General features: G+C 39.7%; 1 long non-coding RNA gene across 1 annotated transcript; it reads left to right on the forward strand.

The window, feature by feature from the left end:
• The first annotated feature begins 9,576 nt into the window (after positions 1-9,576).
• Positions 9,577-23,514, forward strand: LOC110210336 (uncharacterized). The gene is made up of 3 exons (XR_002325081.2): positions 9,577-9,982; positions 21,227-21,371; positions 23,218-23,514. It is a non-coding gene; the product is annotated as an uncharacterized LOC110210336 (long non-coding RNA).
• The last annotated feature ends 1,112 nt before the right edge of the window (positions 23,515-24,626 follow it).

The following is a 24,626-nucleotide window of genomic DNA, read 5'->3' on the forward strand; positions in this document are numbered from 1 at the left end:
GTCTTTTTAATAGTTTCAGAACAATATTTCAACATAATTGGTTTCTTTCAAATAATAGTCTTTCAAATTTTATTCTGTGCATTTTAAAACATGACTCTGAGAAGGGTCCATAGGCTTCACCAGATGACACAAAGGGGCCATGACACTAAAAAGTTAACAGCTCCCGATTTAGAGCTGGAAGGGGCATTAAAGGTCATCTAGTGCTTCGTTTTTACAGATGAAGAAATTCAGACCAGGAGAGATTTAAGTGACTTTCCCAAAGTCACACAGGTGGTAAAATTGAAAGCAAAAGGAAAAGGCAGAGGATGAGATGGATGGATGGTATCACGGAAACAACAAATGTGAATTTGGACAGACTTTGAGAGATAACGAAGGATGAAAGGACCTGGCGTCCTACAGCCCACGGGATCACAAACAGTCAGACATGACTGAACAACGACAATGTCTGATTCTAAATCCAGGGATGGTCTATCCCCTACGCCCTGAATGAATACGCCTCCCCATGTTGGTTGGAAACAGGTGTCTTGTCCTTGAATAACTCAGAGACACAGAAGTAAGTGTTCTCAGAAAGGTTAAGAGAGGCCTTTGGGACCAGCTGTGGGAGCCACAGGCCTTGCGAAGCAGGAGGCTGAGACCCTGCAGACACCCCTCCTTCAGAGAATAACCTTTTCTCCAAGAAATAAAGAGAGGAATTTTTTACTATGACCTTGATTTCTAAAGGTCTGAGTATTTGTGTGAATTAAAAAAAAACAACCTTGTGTTTATTAAGCAATTAAACCTCTGACAATTTGCTAACTCAGCACCATCCCTGGACTTTTTAAAATCCTTTTTTTTAAAATGTCAAGTCAGCAGAATGACCATATTTCCTTTATTTTTTTTGAAGAGGAAGAAAACATGTTTATTCCAGCTAAGAAGCAGAAATCTGTTACTATTTGATATTTCTATGACTTCATATGAATCTGGATCAAAGCCAACAAGACTGAATGGTCTCAATTTCAGAATTTTCATGGTTAATAACAATGATGGTGATGAACACATCGCAAGACCATTTTTTAGCTAGAAATCATCTTAGAGATCATCCAGTTGAAGAATTCTTTTAACCTTTTTTGTAGGTATCATGGACCTCTTTGGCTGTCTGCTAAAGCCTAGGTCCCCCTTATCTGAAGAGTGCAGCCAGGTCCTGATAAGTGCAGATAAAAAATTACAAAAAAAAAATTCCCCAAAGTGGTCTCATTATTCAAATCTGCTCTATTTCCATTGGGCTGGAACTATTGACCATGTTTTACATATTTATAATTCCAATAGTGCAAATTCTAACACATACAGTGACTTCAGGGGACTCATTCAAACTATTCAGGACCTAGCAGTGCTTTTGAATTCATAAAATAAAACGCACAGGATTACAAAGGAAACCAATGATAGTGAAATCCAGTTATCAAAATATTTAACAGTTCTGGACCAAGAGTTAAGAACTCTCTCATAAAATCATATGACCACAGATTGAAAACTGGAAGAAGCCTCAGAGGCCCCCACGTTTTGCAGATGAGGAAGCCAAGCTCTGACAACTATTTATATACCTATTACAGCCCTTCAAAGTTTTCAAAAGATTGTCAAATCTTTCAAACCCTTTCAACCTTGCAAAAGATTGCATAGGTTGTCTTATTTGATTCTTCCAATACCTCTGTGAGTTAGGGTAGATTTTAAACATGTCCATTTCACATGTGAGGAAACTGAGGCAAAAGAGATGAAACTTTCCCCAAGTCACAAAGATAGTAAGACAAAAGTGAGATTTGAACCCAGGGTCTCTAATTACAAATCCATTGTGTTCTTTGCAGAGTTCTGGCAGGCTTTGACCTACTAGGTCATAGAATTACTAAATATTCACAATTTTCTGCCTTTTAGCTGAAAGGAACATTTTTTCTTCTTCTTTCTTGAATCTCATAGATTCAGAGAATTCATGGAATGCTAAAGATCAAGGAGACCTTAGTGACTATACAGCTCAAACCTCTCACTTGATGGAGAAGAAAACTGAACTCAAACCTAGGTCTCTTGTTTCCTTATCCAGTAGCCATAGGATCATAAGAGCAAATGATCAGAAGCCTAGAGTTGAAAGGAATCTAATATTCCTACAAATGAAGAAACTGAGTCCAAGGAGAGGGACTGGTCCAACATCACCCAGTAAACAACAAAGATGGGATTTGAACCCGTTTTACCATGTTGCATCCAACTCTTTCTTTTCACAGATAATGGAAACTGAGGCTGGGATACATTAAGTGATTTGCCAAAGGTCAGACCGGTAATAAACATCAAAACATCAGTTCTAACTCTAGAGTCAACATGCTTTTTAATGCACCATAACTAATGAAGTGGTCGTAAAGGGAAGATTAAAATTAATTAAATAATTCTCAGTATTCCTACTGTCCACTCTGACCAATAGACCCTGTCTATAACATGAAGCTCTCCCTTCACAAAGACTACTGAATGGACTCTTATTAAAAAGATCACCCCTTTCTTCCTTCACTCCTCCTTTGGAAACCTGAGGCCCAAAATGTCAGAGCAAAGCCTGGAAAGAACACTCCCCCTCAACAACAAAGATAGTAATAATAACCCCTCAACTCTCAACTCCAAAGACTCAGATTAAAGTGTGTGGGTGCTTGGTGGTTGGAAGTAAAGTGGAGGGTGGGGAGAAGGGCAACTAGAAAGGCTACTTTCCCTTCCTCATCCTACCCCCACACACCTTTAATTGTTCAGATCCAAAATACTCAACACCCCAGGCCAAGCAAAGCACCAAGGTTCTCAACTCAAATGCAGATGAGGAAGGGAACAAGCATTTGTTAAGCACCTACTATGTGCCATGATCTGTGCTAAGTGCTTTACAAATATTATCTCGTTTGATCGCCTTTGATGACCAGGGAGTTTGCTACCCAGCTGCCACAGTCAGAAGGGCCCTTTGAGAGTGTCTCATCCTACTCCTCCTGCCTCCCTTAACCAGGTCACCATGATTTAGCCTGTTCTATTGGTTTCCATTCTATTATTGCACTTGGCTTGTATTATTTGACAAAAATAGAAAAAGAGGATTCTCTTGCCCTCTCTCTTTCCCCTGCCCTGCACCCTACCTCCCACCTTCTCATCCCTTTCCCTCCAATAATTTGGATAGAAGGTGAAAACTACTCTGAGCCTCTTTCATTTACTCACTCTCAGTTTAGCCACACTGGTCTTCTCTCTGTTCATCACACATGACAGCTCATCTTCCATCTCCATGCCTCTACATAGGGCTGTGCTCATGCCTAGAATCTTTAGCTTCTTTCTAAGCTCATCTCAAGCACTACCTCCCAGGCTACAGGACACTAACAGCTATTAGTGATTCATCTTCAAACTTACGTTGAATTTACTTCGTATATATTTGTATACACTTCTATGTGTACCCACTGGCTCCCCTTCCACTCCCAACACAATGTCAGCTCTTTGTGGGTATGGACTGTTTCATTCTTGTCTTTGTGCCTAGAGTAGTGCCTGACGTGTAGCCAGCACTTAATGCTTATTGAGTGAGGGACTGACCTAGTCCAAATCTCTCACTTTCTATGTGAGAAAGTGAGCCCCAGAGAATAAGGTGCTTTGTCTGAAATCACCAACCTTTTAATGAAAAAGTTGCATTGGAACTTCATTTCCTAGAATCTAATATTCCAGCAGAAATATTCTACTTAAATTAATACCACATTATTCAATTTGAAACCCCACAAAATTTACACGATGGTTCCATAGATGGAGAAGTTTATTCTTCAGAGATGAGTGACTTTGACAAATCACTTCTCTCTGGGTGTCATTTTCCCCACTTGCAAAATGAAGGGCTTGTACTAGTCATAGCTAAGGGTCCATACAATTTAATGTTCTATATTTTGAATATTATTGCAAAGATATAATGAGCTGCCTCCAGAGATTGTAGATTCCTCTCTGCTCTAGGCTTATAAGTGGTGACTGGATGACCGATGGTCAGGAATGTTGTCAAACAGACTCCAACACTTACTAAGCACCTACTATGTGCTTGGTGGTAGGTCCTGGGGGTACAAAAATAACCCCTACCCTCAAGAAGCTTATGATCTACTATGAAGGGGCATGATAAAAAAAATATATATATATATATATATATGTATATATATATATATATACAGAGAAGAGTTGTTAATTAAATGATGCCTTTTGTAAGAAGTGGTACTTGAGAGTACACTTGAAGAGAGTCAGGGAATTCAGGATGTGGACATTATGGAGGAAGAGTATATCAGGAGGAAAGGTCAGGCTGGGCAAAGGCACGGAGGTGGGAAATTCAGTGTTATAACATTGCCAAGATGACCTGTGATCTCTTTCAACTCTGAAATTCTATGATGAACTTCTACTTTAATTATGCACAAAATACCTTCTAGTGGGGCTATAGAGCCTCAACGGCTTTGTGTTTTTACCTCTCCCTAGGTTACCATCTGTCAGCGGCTTTACACAGAACAGATCCTGATTAAATGAACAGAAACTAGTTTTGAAAGGGTGTGGTGGAGGTATTTTGGTTGAAGCCCATCTGCAAAGCAATGGGGTTGGAAAACAGGGTGGGGAGTGAATGAGGCTGCCCAAAAAACATGCATGTGTGGTTTATACATCTGCATAAGCCAGAGGGATGCGATATATTTTTGCATTGTGGAGAATTAAAATGTGGAAGTGGATATTAGATTTGGGGCCAGGGCTGATAAAGAAAGACTAGGAAGACCCTCCAAGCCCCTTGGGGTGGTGAGAAGAACATAAGAGCATCCACTCAGAATTGCAAGGAAATTTATAGATCGTTTGGTTCCCCTTATTTTACACAGGAAGAAACTGAAGGCTAGAGAGAATAATGGATTTAAACCCAACTTCCCTGGCTCTAAATCTAATACTCTTACTGTTCTAATATGCTATCACCCTCTGCAATTAGGGCAAATATTCAATGCCACTGGGTGTTCAGATATGTGGTCAGTACAAAGCAAATAGGAGTGCTTTTCCCAAAAAGGTATTAACTTGGTAGCGCTTATGAATTCTTGCACTTAGTGCCTGTGAAGACTGTTGGCTATGATGGCTGCAGAGCTCTTCAGCTATGGCTAGTGGAACTACCTGTCAGGTGTGTCCTAGTGGTGCTTCTTTATCAGAAATGGGTTAGACTAGATTGTCACTAAGGTTCCTTATGACTCTGAAATTCCACGTTTCTATATTTCAGTCATCCTCTTAGATATTTACTAGCTGTGTAACCCTGGGTTAAGTCACTTAGCCCCTACTTGCCTCAGTTCCTCATCTGTAAAATGGAGATATACTGGAAAAGTAAATGGAAAACCACTCCAGTACCTTTATCAAGGAAGCCCCATGAGCGAGTCCATTGGGTCATGGCAAGTCAGATACGAATGAATGATTAACAACAAATGTCGAGATACCTTGACCTCAGTCAAAGAATGCAATGGATTTGGAATCAAGAGACCTGGGGTTAAATATTAATTCTACTACTTTCTACTTGTATGACCTAAGGTAAGTCATTTCCCCAATCTGCCCATTGGTTTTCTCATCTGGAAAGCAGGAGTTGAATTTGATTATCTTTAAAGTCCTTTCTAGATCTCAGTTCTATGATCTTAAGGTCCCAAATATAGCAGCCATTCAGAAAGGCTGAACAGCAGACTCAAATTATGTGCCTGGCACTGTGCTAAGAGCCAAGGATGCAAAGAAAGGTAAAAGACAGTCCCTGCCCAAAAGGAGCTCACAGTCTAATGGGGGTACAATGTGCAAATAACGTTGTACAAACAAGACTCTAGACACAATAAGTTGGAGATAATCAACAGAAGAAAGGCACTAAGATTAAGGAAGACTGGAAAAGGCCTCTTGCTAAAGGTTGGACTTTAGCTGAGACCTGAAGGCAGACAGGGAAGCCAGGAGGCAGAGAGGAAGAGGCAGAGCATTCCAGGCGTGGAGTAGAGGCAATGAAATGCCCAGAGTTAGGAGATGAGGTGTTGTGTTTAAGAAATTGCAAGGAATCCACTGTGTAGTAGGGATCAGGGTGTAAGAAGACTGGGAAGACAGGGAGGTGTCAGGTTATGAAGGCTTTTAAAAGCCAAACAAAGGACTTCGGATTTGATCCTGGAGGTAAGAGGGAGCCACTGATGTTTACCGAGGGAGTGAGGAGGGGAAGGGAGAGGACGTGGTCAGACCAGAGGTCATGTGGGCATGTGATAGTTTAGAGTAAGCAAAGACTCGAGGCAGGGAGAGCCTGCCACAGATGACTGCAATAGTCCAAGTGCAAGGTGACGAGTTCCAAGACCAAGGTTGTGGCAGCGTCAGGAGAGAGGGGAGCAAATACGAGAAATATTGCAAAGGTAGAGACAACATAAAGGACAAAGGGACCCAGTCCTTCAAGGGGCTCTGAGCTGGGGGTCAAATCAGCAAGATTTCACTGCAGCCCTGGACTTATCCTGGCTCCTTTACCAAAAGGTGAAGAGACATTCCAAAACCTAATCTGTTCCTGCACGGTTCCCCTTTCCCAAGCCACAGGAAAACAGGACTGCTGTGTGATTCCTTTTGAGCTGTTTCTTGTTCCTCGGTGTGGGCTCTAAACCCAGATTTAGGAAGTTAATATGTGTTCACTTTTTTACAAAAAGGTAAGTGACTAATAATGTAGCCCACCCCTGTTGTGTTACTGTGGAAACACCTTAACAGTCAAGGCTTTGGAAACTTCACCGTCCCGCTTCACCAGTGCTCAGGCCTGAGACAAAGCGAAATTAAGAATGAGAAGGACTAAAACAGAAATAAGGACGGAAGAGAAAGTAATAGGTGAGGTCCTTTTAATGGAGCTTCAAGGTGGCCGCCTAAACTCACAGAATCATGAAATATCCATTGGCAGGGACCCTAACAGCCACTAGATCTACCCAAATCTGAATAAGATTTCCCTCTGCAACATACCTGCCAAAAAGTTAGTGAGCTTTTGCTTAAATATCTCTAATGAAGCATTTAATGGGCAGACAACATGGAAACAATTATGTACAAACAAGGCTGTACTCACAATGAATTAGAGATAATCCGCGGAGGGAAGGCACTAATATCGAGGACTAGAAAAGGCTTCTTGCCAAAGGTGAGTCTTTAGCTGAAACTTGAAGGCAGATGGGGAAGCCAGGAGGCAGAGAGGAAGAGGGAGAGCATTCCAGGCGTGGGCTATAGCCAACCTCACCATCTCCCAAGGCAACTCATTCCATCTGAATAGCTCTAATTATTGGCGTGATCATTCCTCGCCCAAATTTGCTACTTTGGAATTCATTACTCCTAGTTCTTTTCTCTGAGGCAAAATGCAAGTCTGACCAAAGTAATAACCTTGTCATGACTTGAAGGTAAATCATTTCTTAGCTATTATGACCCTGGACTAGTCACTTCACCCTGTTTGCCTCAATTTCCTCATCTGTAAAATAAGCTGGAGAAGGAAATGGCAAACCATTCCGTTATCTTTGCCAAGAAAACTCCAAATGGGATCACAAAGAGTCAGGCACAACAGAAACAGCTCAACAACAACAAAATTCTCATGCCCCTCCATCCCAGTCTTCTCTTTTCTAGTCAAAACATCACCAGTTTCTTCAACAGAGTCTTAAATGACATGAACTTAAGGCTTGTCACCATCCTAGTTGCCAGCTCTGAGTATCCTTCTATTAATCAATTCTTGGGAGACAGAACTAGATCAAGGGGTTCTAAAGTGAAATTTTATACATTGTTTTAGCATTACAATTGAATTAAATTCAATTGAGCAAACATCTGTTAAATACCCACTGCATGCAGGGTCCTAGCTTAAGTGCTGGAATGATAAAATGTTTTTTTGAGAGAATAATGAAGTGGTTTTCTCACACTGATGCAAGACACTCTATACCTTATTATGCATACATGAACCTAATGTCAGGTAACCACTTTATTCCCCTACTAAATAATCTCAAGAGGTTCTCTACTATCTGCAGGATAATGTATAAAATCCTCTGTTTGGATTTTATACTGGAAAACTAGAAGCCTCCAATACAGTCTTCCTCTAGTCACTCATCATGGCCCAGAGATGACCCTGAGTTCTTGAAGGCTGTCAGGTGGGCACAAGCTCTGACAGGTCATATCAAGATGGTAAGACTTACAGTACAGCCCTGATGATGGACCAACTTTGTGTCTGTTGTCCAAGGGCCAGCTTAACCAAGTTCATTCATCTATCCAACATTCTACAAGCATTTGAGTACTACTCATTATCTTTCCCCAAAAACTCTCCTCTCTTCCTCTATTACATCCTTCTATGTTGCTACATTCTCCAGTACCCCTGGCTTGCAACCTTGGTATCATCCTCAACTCATTCCCTACTCTTACCCCACATATCCAATCTCTTGCCATTTCTTGTCATTTCTACTTTTCATGACATCTCTTGTAAAAATCTCCTTCTCTCCACTCACCTAGCCACCACCCTGGTGCAGACTACCATCTCTTTATCTTAAACTATTGCAATACCCTAGATTTCCCTGCCTCAAGTCTCCCCCAACTCCACTCTATTCTCCACTCAGCTGCCAAAGAGATTGACCTAATGCAAAAGTCTGACCATTTCACTCCCTTACTCAATAATCGTCATTGTCTACCCATTACTTCTGGGATGATATATGAATTCCTCTGTTTGGCTCTAAAAGCTCTTCCTACCTTTGCAATCTGCTGACACTTCACTCCCCTCCATTGGCTCTAAATATCCAGCAATAACTATCCGTGTTGTTCTTCCTACATAACATTCCATCCCCAGCTCCATGTCTTATCACTGGATCTCTGTTATCCCTGGAATCTTCTCCCTCCCTATCTCTGTCTCTAGCCTTTTTGGAGATTTAACTTAAAACCTACCCTCTGCCAAAAGCTTTTGTTATTCCTTCTCAAAAACTCTTCCTCCAGGGTCTTCCTTTCTGAGATTACCTCCATTTACAAAATATTTTGTGTGTAAGTAATGGTTTGCAAGTTCAGTCTCCCTAGAGCATATGCTTCCTGAGGGCAGAGATCATTGTTTTTTCTTTGTTTGTTTCCTCCACACTTAACACAATGCCTGGCACATACTACCTGCTTATTCTATGTTTCTTAACAGCTTGTTAACAAGTATTAGTATAAGACAAAGAAGCAGACAAAAATAAAAGCAATCCCTTAACTCAAAGAGCCTGCTTTCCTCCTGAAGGCCCCACCCAAACCTGAAAAAGAATCCCCAGGAAAACATGCCTGACAGGTGATCACTTTCACCACGGCTGGAGAGTCGGGAAATATACCCAAGAATTACCAAATCAGTACCTTCTTAGGAAGGCCACACTTTTCTAGTTAGTACTTATCTGGACACCCAATTGAGAATCTTTCTTAACTTTGAAATGTGATAGCAGGGCATAGTGCAAAGAGCAGTGAACTTGAAATCAGCAGAGTCCTGGCTCTGCCTCCCATCAACTGGGCAACACTGGGCAAGCTGTTTAAACCTCCTTAGTCCTCAGTTCCTTCTTGTATAAAATAAGGTGGGGGAAGGGAGAACATAAATGTACACAGATAAGTGGGAGAAGCTCATCACCAGATTGATGAATTTTTTCAGCCATGGTGTCTCAGGAAAGACAGAGAAGGACTAAAATCTATGTCACTTCGGGGAGGTCCACTGTCAAAATTTCAGGTCCTTGAAGTGAAAGCTCTGAAGGCACTTTTTGTGTGGGGCTCCAGAGGGCAACATTAGGTTTATAAATTAAGAAACAGAAGCAACTTACAAGATCATCCAGTCTAGCCCCTCATTTTACAGATGAAGAAACTGAGGCCCAGAGAAGTTGAACGCCCAAGAATAAGTTTTAAAGACTAGGATTTATGCCCAGATCATCTGACTCCAAGTGTAGCCCTCTTCCTGCTTCTTATGTGCCTAAGGTCACATAATTAATAAGTGGCAGAGAAAGAATTTCAAACCAGATCTTCTAACTTGAAGGTAAGTGCTCACCAGCATACATATACTTGTCACATAATAGGAAGATTGAAACTAGAAAAAAAATCACTGATTATTCAATCCACCCCCTCCCTTTCCTCCTGTCCTTTTAATAGATAGAGAAAATGAGACAAAGTTGTTTTGGGTTTTTTTTTTAAGATAAAATCAAAGTGGAAATGTGACCTTTGTTTCTTGTTTCAAAAAAGCACCTTGAAAAATAATAAAAGTTTGTTTTTCTATCATTGTAATCCCATGTATCTCTGATGGTCTTGACTTTGGGGTTGAGGAGAGCTATGCCTGAATCCTGAAAGTGGGGTGAACTTTGATTATTCTTCTTAAAACTTTGTCTAGGTTTATTCCTCTGTAAAATGGGGTGAGGAGTAGATTTACTTGAGACTAGAAGAGTGGCAGAGGAGGAAGAGTAGCAGAAGAAGGAAGAAGAGAAGGAGGAGGAGGAGGAGGAAGTAACATTTACCTGGCATTTTAAGGTTTTTAAAGCATTTTACAAATATTATCTCAACTCCTCACAACAACCCTAGGAGATAAGTTCTATCATCACCCCAATTTTATAAATAAGAAAAATGAGGCTTAGAGAGGTGTCTGAATGAACAAATAAACCAAAAGGGATTTAATTAGTATTTGCTATGTGCCAAGCATTGTGCTAAGCACAGAAAAGATGAGATAGTCCCTACTCTACAGGAGCTCGTACTCTAAGATTAAATTCAGCTACAGAGTGGATGGAAGGGCCAGAAATCCTAAGGATTCAGTGGCAATGGGGTTATATGACTTGTCCAGGGTCACACAGTGGAAGGGCTGTTCTGAAAAGAAGGTTTTGTAAACCTTAATGTGTTATAGAATTTGGGAACTATTATTAACATAAGGGATAAAAGATCTTGAGCTAGTCAGAATAATGCTAACATTTAGTATAACATTGTTATACTAACAGAATAAAGCTAACATTCATGTGGCACTTACTGTGTGCCAGGCACTGTGCTAAGCCCTTCACAATTATCTAATTTAATCCTAACAACCTTGGGAGGTAGATGCTCTTATCATCCCCATTTTATAGATGGGAAATGTGAAGCAAACAGTTGAAGTGACTTGCTAAGGTCACTCGGCTAGCAAGTATCTGAGGTCAGATTCGAATTCAGTTCTACCTAACTTCAAGCCCAACACTCTATCCATTGCACCACCTAGCTGCCTAAATGACTATTGTTAATAGCTCTGTCATTTTCATACCTAGGTCTTTGAATTCCTTTGAACCTTACTCCAAATTATATCTTCTCTTGAATTTATTATTGGAATACTAATAATGTTTGAATAATTATGCTGTTATTTCAATAAAGGGTTGGTTGCATATTTATGGGGAAAAGCCCAAATGAGTAGGTCACATGCTAAATGCCCTGAGACAGTTATTGACACCAGATGAAAATCTAGCCGTTGGTCTATGCGGCTATAACCCAAGTCACCACTGCTCAGGTGGTCTCAGCTGCATGAATTACACACATAGAGCCTAGAATGACATCGTCAACCTCTTCAGTGCTGCCCTTGCCCCCTCAAACCTACAGAGAGGAAGTAAGCACAAGTCTTGATTAAAAATCATCAGACAGTGGGCTCATGTCACCAAATTATGAAGTCACTCTATTGTGATGGAGTCCAAAAAAGCACAGGACTTCCAGTCAAAAGATTCAGAAGGCCATTGTGTGAGGCCAGCAATAACTACTTACTGAACAATGGGCTTATCCTCTCCGGATCTCAGTTTCCCCCTCTGTAAAAAAAAAGGAGAGGCAGTACTAAATGACCTCTAAGGTGCCTTCCACTTCTGTCATTCGGATTGGCCTAAGACAGCATTTCACTGAAGAAAGTAGACTCTCCCCAAGTAGGCCGATGGTTTATAAATAAAGAAAAATAAAGCTTGGTTCAAAATTAGCACAAGACAGACGCTTGACAGAGACAGAGAACACAAGACATGGTTTCCTGTCTCTCTTTCTCACTTTTTTTTTTCAGGTTTTTTTTTTTAAGAGTTCTAGTGAAGGTTCCTCCCTCTGCACTACCAGCTAAGACCCCCTGGCCGGAAGGCTCAGAATCCGAAAAAGAATATGAGCCCAAGCATTGCACAATCCTCCTCCATTGTCTTTATATGGCATAGGTCAAGGGAGGGAGAGGAAGGAGAAAGGAAAGAGAGGAGGGGGAAAGGACGGGAGGGGGAAGGGAGGTTACTCAATTGCAGGTGGACTCAGGCTGCCACAGGACTGGTTTGGACTGAGAAATTTATAACATTAGCAACTCAAATTTTATGGAGTAAGGCCTGCCAAGAACTTCCAGCTCAACAATCCTGTTAATCAGTCAACAAGCTTTTATCAGGGGCTTACTTCGAGCTGGGCATCGTGCTAAGTGCTGGAAATAAATGCAAAGAGAAACAAACCCATAGTTCTTGCTCCCGAGGAGTTCACATTCTTATGGGAGAGACAATATATAACTTCCAGTCCTTTGCTATTTCTAGTATGCTATATGCGCCTGTGAGAAGACCTAGGGATACCATGCTAACTCTACTCAAATATCTGAAATTCTGTCAGGAAGCTGGATAGAATGTTGGAGTCAGGAAGACCTGAATTTCAATGCTGCCTCAGATACTTCCTAGCTGTAAGACCTTAGTCAAATCACTTAACCTTCCTCAGCCTCAGTTTCCTCATCTGTAAAATGGTGATAATAATAGCACCTACCTCCTAGGGTTATTGAACAGAGGGACGGGACTGACCATGAAACATGCTGACTCATGAGGATGCAAGCCACCTGTTGGTCAAATCAATCCAACAGATGCCTGATGGGATCTGTTAAGGGATACTCTACAAGGGGTTCCTGCATGGATTTCAAGGCTGAAGTAGTTGGTGACTAAGGTCTCCTACCAACTTTGAGATACTATGATTCTGGGAATCACTGAATTTCCTTCAGTTCCAATTTCTTTTTGTATCAAACATAAGGGTGTTAATTCCTGCTAAGATGGAACCCGTCTCTCCACCTCCAGATGACCAGGATGAATGGCAAGCTGCCATCCTGGAGGGCAGAGCCAGCCTTGAAAATGGGTACGAGCAGAAGATGTGGAGTTCATGGATTTTCATTAGAATACTGGCTTTCCTGCTTATGCAATAATATATATAAAGCACTCCACAAACCTAATAGTACTGTATAAATGTCAATCATCATTATTATTAATACTGCTTATATACAAACAATAGGCGAATGGATAGATAGATAGTAGGTCAGAAGTCAATGTCCCATTTTGCCAAATTATATGCCCAAAATTACAAGCAAATTTTTCTCATTCTATTACCTCCAGGTTACTGATGGCCATACATGGCAAGTAGCCTGACATAGAAAGAGCAGCACTGAACACCCCTCTGTGAAAGTTCTCCACTTCCCAAACCAACTCCATTGTGTTTCCATTCTTGCATATAAAGTGTGAACAACCAGCACTGAGACTCCTCTGGGGTCAGGTATTGACTCTTTGTTTAAGAGTGCATATGCATCTCAAATCTAGAGCCCTCCCTCTGTTGATAATTTCTTATTTATCTTGTATATAGCTTGTTTGTACACAGTTGTTTGCATGTTGTTTCCTTATTAGACTGCAAGCTCCTTGAGAGCAGGGGCTTTCGTCTTTCTTTGTATACTCAGCACTTAACACAAAGCCTAGCACATAGTGCGTGCTTAATAATTTTTTTAACCAACTGGCACATAATGGGCATTTAATACATGTTTATTGACTACATGAGTATGCATATATGCTGCATGTGACTTAAGAATTCTACACTCTTGGCAGAGCCAAGATGGTGGAGTACAGGCAACAACTTAGCTGAACTCTTCCAACATTCCTCTCCAAATAACTTTAAAATAATGTCTCAAATTGAATTCTGGAGTGGAAGAGCAAACAAAAGATTGGAGTGAGACATTTTTTCCAGCACAAAACAACCTAGGAGGTTGGCAGGAGAGGTCTGTGATACCAGGATGGGCACCAGTTTAGAACTCAGCACACTTGGTGGTAACATCCACAGCGAGCTTTGGAGGTGGCTGTGACAGAAGCAGCAAAAGCTTCAGGAGCTCTCAGCCCAGCAATTACTAGTCAGAGAAAGATTACAAGGGACCCTTTGCGGGCACTGAGTGCAGCACCCTGGTGCATTGCCCATAGGCAGTTCCCAGTCACAGCTCCATGGTTAAGTGCTTGTTTCTGCAGGGAAGTAGAAGCACTGGTCATAGTCACAGGGTGGCAAAGGGCACTTATGGTTGCTCACAAAGGAGCAGGGGCCTTGGTCTCAGTTCCAAGGCAGAAAGGAGCATTAGTGCTTGTGGCTGCAGGAGGGCAGAGGATCTGGTCACGGTACCAGGGCCAAGAGGAGCACCAGCACTTGCAGCTGCAGGAGAAGAAGGTCTCTTCCTGGGTAAAGACCAGAGCAAAGGCCAGGGAGAAAAGTGACTGCACCTCTCCTTCAATCAGACCAGCTTTGGAGCACCAAAAACATATAGACCCCCAGAATTAGCTCTGAATACAGGAGCACAAAAAAAGCTAAAGCCTGGGACAATGCCCCCTCCACCCTGGGAGCACAGCTCAACTTTAACATAAAGTTAAAAGTCAAGAAGTGGGCCGAAAAAAATGAGTAAAAAAGACAAAAATAAAAGAAGAACTTGACCATAAAAAGCTACTACGCTGACAGGGAAGATCAAAACACAAACTCAGAAGAAAACAACGAAGTCAAAACAGCTACAAGCAAATACCTAAAGAAAAAGTGTGAATTGGATATAAGCTCAACAAGAATTCCTGGAAAAGCTCCAAACCTATTTTAAAAATCAAAAAAGAGAGGTAAAGGAAAAATTGGGGGAGGGGGAAATTGGAGTGATGCAAGAAAATTACAAAAAGAGAGTCAATAGCTTGGTAAAAGAGGCACACACACACACACACACACACACACACACACACACACACTCACTCACTCACTCACTGAGGAAAATAAGACCTTAAAAAACAGAATTGGCCAAATGGCAAAAGAGGTAAAAATATTCACTGAAGAGAGGAGCTCCTTAAAAAGCAGAATTAGCCAAATGGAAAAAGAGGTGCAAAAGCTCACTGAAGAAAACAAAATAATCACCTGTCTAGTATGTTATTTAAAATTTTGCAAAAAAAAATATTCATTAGGGAAATTGGTCTATAGTTTTCTTTCCCTGTTTTTGCTCTTCCTGGTTTAACTGTCAGCACCATATTTGTATCATAAAAGGAATTTGGTAGGACTTTTTCTTTGCTTAGTTTTCCAAATAGCTTATATAGTATTGGAATTAATAAATGCTTGGTAGAATTTACTTGGGAATCCCTCTGGTCCTGGAGATGTTTTTTAGGAAACTCATTTGTGACTTGCTCAGTTTTTTTTCTAAGATAGAAAATTTAAGTGTTCTATTTCATCTTCCGTTAGTCTGGGTGATTTCTATTTTTGTAAATATCCATCCATCATTTTTGATACCAGTACTTTGGTTTTCTTCCTTTTTAAAATCAAATTATTAGTTCAATGGTTTTTAACTTTCAATTTTATTACTTCTTTGATTTTTCAGGATTTCCATTCTGGTGTTTAATTGAAAATTTTTTAATTTGTTCTTCTCATTTTAAAAATTGCATGCCCAATTCTTTGATCTGCTCTTTATTTTATTGATGTATGCATTTATAGATATATTTTTTGCATGTTGTCTCATTGTTGTCATTCTCTTTAATGAAATTATTGATTGCTTCTATGATTTGATCTATTTCTTTGATTCACTCATTCCTTAGGATTATTTAGTTTCCAATTAATTTTTAATCTATGCTTCCATGACCCTTTAGTGAATGTAATTTTTATTGCATCATGATCTAAAAAGAAGGCATTTAATGTTTCTAATTTTCTGCATTTGTATGTGAGGTTTTTATACCCTACAACATGGCCGATTTTTATGAAGGTGCCATGTATAGCTGAGAAAAAGGCATACTTCTTTCTATCCCCATTCAGTTTTCTCCAGAGGTCTATCATATCCAAATTTCTAAAATTCTATTCATCTCCTTAACTTCTTTCTTGTTTATTTTATAATTAGATTTATCTAGCTTTGAGAGAGGAAAGTCAAAGTTCCCTACCAATATAGTTTTACTGTCTATTTCTTCCTGTAACTCATTAACTTTTCCTTTCAGAATTGGGAAGCTATTCCATTTGATACCTAAACCAGGAAGAGCAAAAAAAGCAAAGGGGAAAAAAACTATAGACCAATTTCCCTAATGAATTTTATGCAAACAAAAATTTAAATAAAATACCAGCAAGGTGATTATAGCAATATATAACAAAGATCATACACTGTGACCCAGGGAGATTTATACCAGGAATGCAGGGCTGGTTTAATATTAGGAAAACTATCAGCATAATAGAACATATCAGTAGCAAAATCAACAAAAATCATATAATTATCTCAACAGATGCAGAAAAACTTTTGACAAAATGCAACATTCCTCCCTACTAAAAACACTAGAAAGCACAGGAATAAATGGAGTTTTCCTTAAAATAAGTAATATCTATCTAAAACCAACAGCCAGCATTATCTATGATGGGGATAAGCTAGAAGCCTTCCCAATGAGGGTGACGTAAGGATATCCATTATCACAACTGCCATTCAATATTGTACTACAAATGCTAGCTATAGCAATAAGACAAGAAAAAGAAGTTGAAGGAATTAGAATAGGCAATAAAGAAATAAAACTGTCAGTCTTTGCAGATGATATGATAGTATACTTGGAAAATCTTAGAGAATTAACTAAAAACTAGTTGAAGCAATTAACTTTATCAAAGTTCCAGGATATAAAATAAACTCACACAAAGCATCAGCATTTCTATATATTGCCAGCAAAGTCCAGCAGCAAGAGATAGAAACAGAAATTACATTTAAAATAACTGCAGAGAATATAAGATACTTGGGAGTCTACCTACCAAGACAAACTTAGAAACTATATGAACACAATTACAAAACAGTTTTCCCACAAATAAAGACAGATATAAACAATTGGAGAAATATTCATTGTTCATCAGTAGGTCAAGACAACATAGTAAAAAATAACAATCCCACCTATACTAATTTACTCGTTCAGTGCCATACCAATCAAATTACCAAAAAAATTAGTAGAGCTAGGAAAAAATAATAATAAAATTCATCTAGAAGAACAAAAAGTCAAGAATATCAAAGGAATCAATGAAAAGAAAATGTGAAGGAAGGTGGTCTAGCAGGACCAGATTTCAAACTGTGTTACAAAATGGTGATCATGAAAACAATCTGGTGCTGACTAAGAAATAGAGTGGTGCATCAGTGGAATAGATTAAGTACACAATTCACAGTAGTAAATGTCATCTAATATTTGATTAAACCCAAAGCTACAAGCTTTTAGGACAAGGACTTGCTGTTTGACAAAAATTGCTGGGAAAACTAGAAATCACTTGGGCAGAAGGTAGGTGTAAACCAACATTTCACACCTATACCAAAGTAAGATCAAAATGGGTGCAAGACTTAGACATAAAGGGTGATATCATAAGCAAATTAGGGGAGCATGGAATAGTTTACCTGCTAGATCTACGGATGAGCAAAGAATTTATTACTGAAGAAGAGAGAGGATCACAGTAAGTAAAATGGATAATTTTGATTACATTAAATTTAAAAGGTTTTGCACAAATTAGACCAATTCAGCCAACATGAGAAAGAAAGCAGGAAACTGGAGGAAAATTTTACATTAAGTTTCTCAAATAAAGGCCTCATTTCTCAAATATAGAGAGAACTCAGTCAAATTTATTTTTTAAAAAGGACTCTTCCCCAGTTGATAAATGGTCAAAAATATGAACAAGAAGTTTTCAGAAGAAGAAATCAAAGTTATCTCTAGTCATCTGAAAAAAAATTTCCAAATCACTATTTATTAGAGAAATAAAAATTAAAACTCTGAGTTACCACTTCATAACTATAAGATTGACTAACATGACAGAAAAGGAAAGTAAGCAATGTTGGCAGGAATGGGGAAATTAGGGACATTAGTGCACTACTGGTGGAGTTGTGAAGTGATCCAACCATTCTGGAGAACAATTTGGAACTATGCCCCAAAGGCTACAAAACCATCCCTATCTTTTGACCCAGGAATACCACTACTAGGTCTATATCCTAAAAAGATCAAACAAAAAGGAAAAGAACCTATATATATATAGAAATATTTTATAGCAGCACTTTTTGTGGGAGCAAAAAATTGGAAACTGAGGGGATGTCTATCAATTGGAGAATACCTGAACAAGTTGTGGTACGTAATTGTGATGGTATACTATTAGAAATGATAAACAGAATGGTTTCAGAAAAACCTAGGAAGACTTATAGTAACTGATGGAAAGTGAAATGAACAGAACCAAGGAAACATTGTGCATCAGTAATAACATCAGTAGTAACAGCAATATTGTATGATGATCAACTATGAATAACTTAGCTCTTCTATCATGACCATGGTTCAAGACAATTCCAAAGGATTCATGATGAAAAATGCTATTTACCTCCAGAGAAAGAAGTGATTAACCCTGAATGCAGATTGAAACATATTTTTAAACTTTATTTTTCTTGCTTTTTTGGTAACATGGCTACTGTGGAAACATGTTTCACGTGTATAATTGATATATTTCTTGCCTTCTTAATGATTGGGGGAGGGGCGGGATCTCTTTGAGATTTCTTTGAGCTTTGAGAATATAGGATTCTTTTTTCCCCTCTAATTTATTAACCATTTTTGACCATTCACTTAAAAAAAATAATATCATATCCTTTAACCATTTATCAACTGGGGAATGGTCCATAGTTTTATAAATTTGAATAATTTCTCAATGCTGAATAAAGTAAGCAGAACCAGGAGAACATTGTACACAGTAACAGCAATAATGTGTGATAATCAACTGTGATTGACTTAGCTCTTCTTAGCAATACAATGATCTGAGACAATTCTAAAAGTCTTATAATGGAAAATGCTGTCCACATCCAGAGAAAGAACTATAGAGTCTGAATGCAGATCAAAGAATATTATTTACACATTTTTTTTGTTTTTCACGGCTTTTCCCTTTTGTTCTATTTCTCTTTCACAACATGACTAATACAGAAATATGTTTGCATGACTGCACAAGTATAACCTATATTAAATAGTTTGCTATATTGGGGAGAGGACACTGGAGGGAGGGAGAAAAAATTTGGAACTCAAAATTTTATAAACAATGAACTTTGAAAACTATCTTTACATGTAATTGGAAGAAATACTATTTCCAAAAAAAAATTTGTATCAGTTTTCTAAATATTTGAGAAATGAGGCCTTTATCAGAGAAATTTGCTATGAAATTTTTCCTCCAGTTTCCTGCTTTCCTTCGAATCTCAAAGAGAATCCTATACTCTTAGAGCTCAAAGAGATCACAAATCGTCTTGTCCAAAAGTTTTTAACCTTTTTTACGTCCAGGACCCCTTTGCCAGTCTGGTGAAGCCTATAGGTCCCTTCTCGGAATTGTGTTTTTTAATGCATTAAAAAAAACTTACATAGGATTACAAAGGAAACCAATTATATTGAAATACAATTAGCTAAATATTTTTTCAACAAGTTCCCGGGACCCTGGGTAAGAACCCTTGATCTAGTCCAAGTACCCTATTTTACAGAGGAGAAAAAGGCAGAGTATAAAAGCACCATTCCCAAGGTCCCCCAGTACTTTCATGGCTGAGACAGTACTAGAAGGTAGGCATCTCGCCTCCCAGATGTTTTTCCCTGACACTCAATGACTTGCTTATCATTGTACACCTCTGACTGTTAACAAGGAATACAAGGTAGGGTTGTCAGAATAGATAACAGATAGCATGCCGGGAATCTAGATCAGATCTACCCACAGCTTTGTTTTAAGGGAAGAAGAGGTGCAAGGAGAAGTTAAAGGTCTCTTGGTCAAGGTTGGGGTAGAGGTGGGGAGAAAGTCAAGATGCCGTTCAGCTTATCCTCCCTAGCCTTCAGTAACCCCATCTGTAAAATGAAAGTGTTTGACAAGATGGCAACAGAGTTCTAGCTGTGATTTTATGGAATATTGGTTTTGCTATTTATTATCTGCCTGGCCTTGTGCAAGTTACTTCCCTGTCCAAGCCCCCATTCCCTTATCACCAAATAAAGTGTTGGACTAGACTAAGGGATCCCTAAGGTCCCTTCTGGTTTAAAATCCTATAACTAAGAGAGAGAGAGAGAGAGAGAGAGAGAGAGAGAGAGAGAGAGAGAGAGAGAGAGAGAGAGAGAGAGAGAGAGAGAGAGAGAGAAAGAGAGAGAGACAGAGAGAGAGAGAGAGGGAGGGAGGGAGGGAGGGAGGGAGGAGAGAGGGACGGAGGGAGGGAGGAAGGAAGGAAGGAAGGAAGGAGGAAGAAGAAGGAAGGAAGGAAGAGAGAAAGAAAGAAAGGAAAGAAAGAAAGAAAGAAAGAAAGAAAGAAAGAAAGAAAGAAAGAAAGAAAGAAAGAAACCAATATAACCCAGAGTTTAGAAGAATAAAGCAGGGAAGAACTGTGTATGCATCATAACTATTAACTTATACCTACTGGATTCAGAGCACGATGTTCATTTCAAGTCAAGTCAACAAGTATTTATTAAGCACCTACCATATTCCAGGCACTGTGCTAAGTTCTGAGTATGCAAATACAGGAAAAAACAGTCCCTGCCCTCAAGGAGCTCACATTCTAATAGGAGAGACAACACACAAACAACTCTGGGCAAACAGGACGTGTGTGTGTGTGTGTGTGTGTGTGTGTGTGTGTGTGTGTGTGTGTGATATGATAAATACACACATATACATATACATGTATATACATATATATATATATATATATATATATATATATATATATATATATATATATATATATATATATATATATATGGATAATCTCAGAAGGAAGACACTGGCATTAAAGGGTACCAGGAAAGATGTCCTGCAGAAAGTACGATTTTAGCTGAAACTTGAAGAAAGCCAGGGAAGCCAAGAAGTAAAAATAGAGAGAGAGCATTTCAGGGAAGAGAAACAGTCAGTAAAAAAACAGACAGTCAGGAGATGGGAGGGTAATGTATAGTGATGTGCTGGTAAATGTTTAACAACTGTCTCTCTGAAAAAAAAAGTAAGCAAGACTTACCTTAAATTCCATCGCTATGATTAAATGTCTCTCCATCACTTTCTTAAGTCTAGACAATCAGCAAAGTTCTGGACCAAGTCCTGATTTCAAGCATGTGCCCATTTGCCAGGTGTAAATATTCACAAGGAAAATGTAACAACTAACTGACTGAGCTGCCTCCAGCACATCCCTGGCTGCGTGCAAGGAAAGGCAGGTAGGCCAATGTGGATAAATCTTAGAATAAGAGGAGTCAATGGAAAATGTTGGAATTAGTACCTTAGAATAAGGTGGCAGATGACTGGAAAGGTAGGAAGGGGGCCAGGTTGTGAAAAGATTGAAAATCCACAGAGAGGATTTTATATTTGATCTTAAAGATAAAATCCTTTGATTCTTCTCTAAGGGAGGCTGGACAATTGCTGTTCCATATCTAGCTCCTAAAAATTAGTGTCATTTGAGGAAAATGTCATTATTACATGGCGTAATGGCTAGGGGCAGCTAAGTGGCCCAGTGGATAGAGGGCTGGTCCTGATATCAAGAAGATGAAGGCCAAATCTGGCCTCAGACACTTACTTGCTGTGTGACTCTGAGCAAGTCACTTAACTCTGTTTGCCTCAGTTTCATCATCTGTAAAATGAGCTGGAGAAGGAAATGGCAAACCACTCTGCCAAGTATCTTTGCCAAGAAAACCCCAAATGGGGTCATGGAGAGTCAGACAAGACTGAAACAACGGAACAACAATGACTTTAGAGTGCTGGATTTGAAGCCAAGAAGACATTTTTATTAGAAGGGGAGAAAGACACCTGACATCTCTTGACCTCAATTACCTCATCTGTAAAATGAGGATAATATAGTACTTACCTCACAAGGTTGTTGGGAGAATCAAATCACCCTGCAAGTATTCATTAAGTGCTTACTATGTGTCGGGCACTTGCTATGCTCTAAGGACACAAAGAAAGGCAAAAAAGAGACATCTTGCCCTCAAGGAGTCCATATTCTAATGAGAGATGCTTTGAAAACCTTAGAACACAACATAAATGTCAATAATTGCAAGGCAATTTGAATGCTTTGCGGAATTTACTTGAATGAGCTTTTGCCTGTAATTTTATGCAAATGGCTGTTTGGTTCACACAGTGAGGTTAGGAACACTTTCCAGGATCTGGATGAGAATTCCTGGCCAACTCATTGGCACAGATCCACTAAACATCTTCAACATTTCAGCTATTTTGAAAAAATAACTCATCGCCTCCTGAATCAAATCTGCTCCAGTCTAAGCCTTTTAGCTCTTTGTTGTCTTCTTACTACTCAAGAGGCTCAATGAGGGGCTTGAATGGATGACATGAAGTCAATGACTGAATCATCATCAGTCCTGCTCCCCTTTTGTAACAATCAATTTGTTCTTAATAACAGGATCACCACCACCACCACTGTCATCATCATCTTCCATTTCTCCTCCTACTCTAATGTCTCACTGCAGCATTAAGATGACCGTGGGCTCTCCAAGGCTATGCCAGCAGAGAAAGGGCCCTTGCACATCCTGCCTAACTCAAGGACTTTGGACATACTCTAGTGATGAGCAGCACGCCTCTTGGCCAATCACCAGCCTAGCTAAGGTCAGAGAGGCTGATTACCAAATTGGCAGCAGAGCAATCAGTTCTACCAAGGAAACTTCTGAAGACCATGACCAAGGTGTAGAGGGGTGGGATCTGCCTTAGTATGTATGGGGGGGGGTGAGGAACAGCCATACCATAAATGAAATTATAGCTCAATGAAAAACTGAAGAAAGCATTGGATTTAATTTGCTGTTTTTACCCAAATCAGACCTAGGATTTCACTGTCATGAGGAACTCTCAGTATGGAAACTCTCATCATCAGTACAGATAGGCAACTCCTCTATATCGTCTAGGAAAGCCAACTGGACCTCCTTTCTTTCTTTGCAGAAGTAGAGGGACTGTGGTTGTGGAACATCACATGTAATGTCAGATTTTGTTGATGTGTTTGTTAATTTTGCTGAACTGGCTTTTCTCTCTCTCTCTCTTTTTTGTCTTTGTTCTATTATTCAGTCAACAGGCAGCAGTACCAATCAACCCATGAGCCTTCTCAATTAAATGTTTTTCATTTATCAAGCATTTATTTTTTCCTCCCTCCTACCTTCCCTTCTAACAAAAGGAGAAGGAGGAAGAAGAGGAGAAGAAGAGGGAAGAAGAGAACAAGAACAAGAGGAGGAGGAGGAGGAGGAGAAGGAGAAGAAGGAGGAGGAGAAGAAAGAGAAGGAGGAGAAGAAAGAGAAGGAGAAGGAGGAGAAGAAGGAGGAGGAGGAGGAAGAGGAGGAGGAGAAGAAAGAGAAGGAGGAGAAGAAAGAGAAGGAGAAGGAGGAGAAGAGGAGAAGGAGGAGGAGGAGGAAGAGGTGGAGGAGGAGGAGGAGAAGAAGGAGGAGGAGGAAGAGAAAAAAGAGGAGGAGAAGAAAGAGAAGGAAGGAGAAGAGGAGGAGGACAAGAAGGAGGAGGAGGAGGAAGAGGAGGAGGAGAAGAAAGAGAAGGAGGAGAAGAAAGAGAAGGAGAAGGAGGAGAAGAGGAGAAGGAGGAGGAGGAGGAAGAGGTGGAGGAGGAGGAGGAGAAGAAGGAGGAGGAGGAAGAGAAAAAAGAGGAGGAGAAGAAAGAGAAGGAGAAGGAGAAGAGGAGGAGGAGAAGAAGGAGGAGGAGAAGGAGGAGGAGAAGAAGGAGAAGGAGGAGAAGAAAGAGAAGGAGAAGGAGGAGAAGAGGAGGAGGAGGAGGAGAAGGAGGAGGAGAAAGAGAAGGAGAAGGAGGAGAAGAGGAGGAGGAGGAGGAAGAGGAGGAGAAGAAGAAGGAAAAAGAGAAGAAGGAGGAGAAAAAAGAGAAGAAGGAGAAGAGGAGGAAGAAAAAGAAAACCCTTGTAACAAATGTGTATAGTCAAGCAAAACAAATTCCCATACAGGCTGTGTCCAAAAATATAAATCTTATTCTGTATATTAGTCCATCACCTCTCTGTCAAGAAGCAGGTAGTATGTTTCATTATTGGTCTTTTTGAATCCTGGTTGGTCATTGCATTAATTGGAGTTCTTAGCTCTTTCAAACTTGTTCATTTTTTTTAAAAATGTTCAACAAACATTATTACTAAGCACCTACTATGTGTCAGGCACTGGGGATACAGATAGAAAGGATGAAACAGTTCCCACTCTTAAGAAGCTTAAATTAATCATACGTGCATATGTACATATAAATATGTACAAAATATTTAAATACCAAATAAATACAAGATAGAAAATGAGGACATCAGCAGGTGAAGGGATAGTGATGTCAGCATCAGGAAAGACTTAGAATAGAAAGTAGTGTTTGAGCTGCATCTTAAAGGACTTAAAAGACACAGAGACCACAGATGGAGTACTGGGAGTGGGAAACAGAGAAAAGATCAGTTGGTTAAAAAGTATGACTCTTTTAATGGAGGTGAGAGA

This window comes from Phascolarctos cinereus, unplaced genomic scaffold, assembly GCF_003287225.1.
Source record: "Phascolarctos cinereus isolate Bilbo 61053 unplaced genomic scaffold, phaCin_HiC Scaffold_2;HRSCAF=192, whole genome shotgun sequence".
In the NCBI taxonomy this organism is placed as follows: Eukaryota; Metazoa; Chordata; class Mammalia; order Diprotodontia; family Phascolarctidae; genus Phascolarctos; species Phascolarctos cinereus.